This window comes from Chaetura pelagica, unplaced genomic scaffold (assembly GCF_000747805.2).
Source record: "Chaetura pelagica isolate M959 unplaced genomic scaffold, ChaPel_1.0 scaffold48, whole genome shotgun sequence".
In the NCBI taxonomy this organism is placed as follows: Eukaryota; Metazoa; Chordata; class Aves; order Apodiformes; family Apodidae; genus Chaetura; species Chaetura pelagica.
Genome location: NW_009954241.1, coordinates 2,615,175 through 2,620,363, shown reverse-complemented (window position 1 = coordinate 2,620,363; position 5,189 = coordinate 2,615,175).

Here is a 5,189-nt window from a genome sequence, read left to right as displayed (position 1 = left end):
GCTTGCAATAACAGAACATTATGCTCAAAGGTGATGCATTTCAATTAGGAAGATTCTTTGGTTTCATCTGATTATCAGTGTTATTTTAGTGTCTGTTTCATATTACATTAGGTCTAATCTTTCCTTAGCCTGAATAATCAGGCAGTATTTGCAAAGCTTAAAGCACTCTACCAAAAAGATCTAACTGTAGGATGCCAATAAATGGCATTGCAATTGCATGAAATCCAAGGAAGACAACAAAACTCATGAGGGATTTGTGCAACTAGAGCAAACACATCACAGAAACGAGTGTGTGTAATTAAAGCACAATCACAAAGGAAGTCAGAGACAGAATAGAATATTCTCTATAATTGCTAGGCAGTAGACCTTTTCCATTTGTTTATATGGTGACAGAATGTTTACAATATAATCTAAACTCAGAAACTCAAGATGTTTGTTACAGCTGCAGCAAGCATGTAAAAAGAAAATAAAATTGGCACGCCAATGACTGAGCTGGGAGAAAGATGGTCGACTGTGCTGTACCTGTTGGGAAGACTGAAAGTGTTGCTCTAGGCTAGACTTTAGTCTGGAGAGCAGCCCTTAGATTATCAAATAGTCATTAAGATAACCATAAGTGTAGCTTTTTAGATTTAGATGTGTAGATCCTGAAACTGAAATATTTACTCAGGCAATACCTTAAAATGGAGCACAATTGTTATGGTAAATAAATGGAATAAAAAACTGTTGAACTCAATGGAAACAATCTCACTTGCTCAGCACAGAAAGGCCTGCACCCTGTGGATCTGTGTGGGATTGTGCTACTCCAGTGGAACTGCAGTGGAAAAGAGCTGCTAGAAGCTCTCCTTGGCCACAATTCGGTTTTGATCCTACTTGTACAGCATGGCAGATGCACAGTTTTGAAGTCTGAGACAAAGAACCTGCTCTCTTATTTACAGGAGTGGAAATTCAAAGTGGTATTAGCAGAGCAAAAGTCTGCAGATTCTGGCCAAATATTTTAATTTGAGAAAGAAAGAAAGTTCTTACACTACAAAACCAATCAAGTATTAAAAGATCAGAGTATGATAGAAAACACAGAAACCATGCTCCACTGTCACCTTAGGACACAATCCAGCAAGGCACTTGGATATATGCTTAGCTTTAAGCATGGAATCAAGCCTGTTGAAGTTAAGCTTTGCTGGATATGGGATATCTTTTTCTGAGTTGCATTATTTTTCAGTGTTAGTATTTTCAGATCACAGTAACAGTTTTTTCCCTCACATTCACCACCTTTCTTTTCACTCTCAAACTGAACATTAACTTAGATGACATTGTGACACACACTCCAAACTCAGCCAGGTAACTTCTGCAATAGTTTGTACAACCAAATGGCTACATAATTTTACAGACACAATCTGAACAGCTGCAACATAGAACTGTACTAATTGCAGAGAGCCAAGCACAAATCACTCCTTTTCTTGATTGGAAAATGGCAAAAAAATTATAGTGGTTTCCTGATCATAGAAGCAAATTATTATTTTATTTTTATTTTTTATACATGTGAAAGGCACTAGTCTGCTATTGCTTGGCAATAGCCTCCTGAATTACTGATACATTCTGATGTGGGTTTACCTGACATACAACAATCTGTCAATCAGACCTTTCTCAGGCCATTCAGTTTATCTGCATGGTTTGGTCTATGCCATCTGTACTTATTTTAGCATATGGATAACAACTACATAGGGACTCTTTAAACTACTTCATATGATTATGTGTCATCAAGGCCCTGATACAGCATCTAGCAATTCTTTGGCAAACAATGCATTCCTGGTCATGTGGTGGTGTCAGAGGAAAATTGTACTGATGTTATTTATAATCATAAGCATAGCATGATACCTGTCTCAGCAGAAGATGCATATGAGACCACCTCATGTAATGCAGCATTAGAATTCAAGATTAGATGTCCTGAAGTGGGTCTATGTTTTAAGGAGGGTTATAGATGACAGGACTGGCCATGCAATTTAAGGTCAGCATTACATTCTGAGACTGTTTCTTGCTGCAACAGAACACTCTGGTTTTCTGGAGCAGGTGATATTCAATTTAGGCAGAATAACTCTAAATGATACCTGAAGGACTCATGGCATCAGCAAACACAATTTCATGCACATTTGGGCACATTTGTTACAGAACAAACTGGTGCCCCTAGTCTTCTAATTTTGCCTGACTCAGAACTATGAAGGTACAGTACAATTTTCTAAGTCTAGCACTGTAAACATTAATGCTCTCATCACTGTCAACTCAGCTGATCACTAGGCATTCAAAACCGATTTTAGGAACCACTCTTCATCAGTGTAAAGACAACTGAGCTGCCTGAACTGTGCACAGAAGAGTAAATGTTTGCTTGGAGGCAGCTAGGAGTCTAGAACAACTGTCCACCACCAACTCTCCACCAGGTTTTTCTACACTGCTGACTCCACCAGGACAACTGCATAGGGGCTGGCAGGTGCACTGCACTGCTACCCCCGGCCACACAGCACGTCCTACCGGTCCTCCCTGCAGCAGGGTGGCCACCTGCTTCCCAGCTTCCCAAGGAAAACCCTCCTGTATGTAGTTCTCCCCACCACCTTCTGTCCTGCCTGCATGCTAGCTGGCCAAAATTTTAATTTTTGTGTTTGAAAACAGCAAGGCTTGTATAACAACCCAGCAGGCTGTCCTGCCAGGCAGTACTCAGCTGTTCAGCTTCCCCTTCTCACCTCCCCAGCCACTCATTCCCTCGCCTGGCCACCTTCTCCTCCCCATTGTGTCCTGGGTACTGCAGGCAGAGCAGGAACGAGCTCACTGCTGGGCCTCTGTCTCCAGAGCTGCCAGGCACTCAGAGCCCCCACCCATGTTCAAGGCTCTGCAGATCTTGCTGTGTAGCAGGGAGAACAGGCACAGGGAGAACCACGTGCCATCTGTCACAGACCTGTGTAGAGCTGTCCCAGCAGTCAGTGGTGTAGAAGCGTCCAGCAGAGAGTTGGTGGTGGACAATTCTACTCCATGTCCATCCAACAGCAGCATATGGAGAAAAACCATTTACTCAGCCTCTGTCTCTGTTCGTTTCAGCCTCATATCTAAGCCACCACAAGATTTTAAGCAGAAAACTGTCCTTCTGAAAGGTTGCAGGGATAAGATTAAGACTAGAGAGGGATACTCCTACCATGGCACACCATATGCTGCATCTTCACAGCCTTTCTGCAACAGAAGACTCATAAAGATGAACATGAACTTCATGTCCTCAGCTTTACACCATAGCAAAAATGAATGTCTGGAAATGGGGTCACCAGCACACTCAAGATCAAGTGTGTTCATTGTCATGCCTGCTTACACAGTAAAGCATTTTAATAATGCTCTACCTGTTGCCATCTCTAGGACTGACTAGGTTAACTATATAACTACTTAATAAAGGTGAAAAACCCTAAATGAATACTAATAATGACATTTGTAACAAAGCATAAAGCAAATAACAAATGTGTTGCTCTTTTTTTCCTTAGGAATACCTTGAAAGGATCCAATTAATTAAAAAAAAAATAAAATTCAACAGTAGAGTACACTCCTTAATTTGTACCAAAATAATTTAAAAATAGTCTTAATTGTAAACACATTACTTGTGTAAACAGTATTCTACATATGGGCTGGCTGAATAATTTTTCATACATGTCAAAATAAGGAGCTTTCTGATTTAGTGCTTATTTACTAAGGTGTTGTGTTTTTTTCTTCTCATTGATGGACATAATAGTGGGATTTTGTATATATAGTCTCAAGTGCAAAATACTACTATATTTAAAAATGCATAAACTGTTAGTTGATAGATTTCTTTTGGTTTATAAATGTTAAAAAATTTAAAAATCTATGTATAAAGTCAACTGTGCTTCTTTAGAAACTATATGTGGTCATTCACATCTAGCTTTAAAATATTTTCAAAGTTTAGTATCAATTCAAAAGATGCTGTCCCTGTGATTTGCAATCACATGACTGCTACAATGTCGAATGTAACCCATTGCTTTTAATACTCCAGGCCAGATCTTGCTGTCAATTACATTCCAAGTAATTCCTTATATCAGATTTATGCTGGTGGAAAGGATATAAAAATGTGGCTTCTACTGGGGGTTAAAAAGAAGTATATCATGCTTCAAAACTCGCATGCAGTCAAAACAAGGATCACATTCTCTTGACAGACTTGCTTTTGTCTAGGAGTTTCTTATCTGCACTGCTCTGTGTCAGACACTCATCTTCATTAAGCTTCTGAGAATAAATAAAAAAATGGAGAAGAATACACCAGCTTCTTGTCTGATGAAATAAGCTTCTTCCCCCCACCCATCAAATCAAATCACAAGGAGGGTGGGTTTTGTTGTCAGAAAGTCTGTATTCTGTTCAGATACTACCCTCAGCTGATAACAATAACTGATAGTTACTGAGCACCCAGTTATATTTTATTTGTTAAGTTTCTTCTAAATTTACACAATAGGCTTACAAGGGCCAAGCAAAGTTTTTCTTGTGGTGTAATATTCCACAAATGTTAGTTTATAGTTATTTATACAACATTCCTCATTAATGGTAAAACATATTTTTCAAGTATGAATTTCTGCATGTAATTCTCCTCTTCAATATGCAGATACTCTGACTTATAGTGTGCATCATCACAAATGATACAACATAGAACCATTTCCTCTTCTTTTTCTGCCACATCGCTCACATTCATTGAAAATAGTGACAAATATTCAACACTGCCATCAACAACTGTCAGTGCAGTTCCTCTGTAAGCAGAGTACTTGAAAGGGGAAATGATGTCCTCAACAGTGCATGCCATAGTATGTGCCTTGGACTTTCAGGTCCTGTAGTTGAGATATTTTGACTGAGCCAAGGAAAGTTCTGAACTTGCCTCTTACTCTCCCATGGAAAGTAAATGTCAAACCCAAAAGAACTACAAAGATTTTTCTCCTGTCCTCTTGATAACCTTAGTGGTGGTTGATTGTCTGCAAAAGAGAATGAAAACCACAACAGAATGTCCCAGAAATAGGTAATTTTAGAGTTCTGCATAAGATCCATACAGCTTTATGACTGAGCAGCAATATCCAAAGAGGAGGAAAATGCTTTGGTTGCCTCGAGCTAGCATGTTGAAAGAAAGATACGCTTTCCTTCCACACAGGTAAAAGTGCTTGTTAGCTGATGAA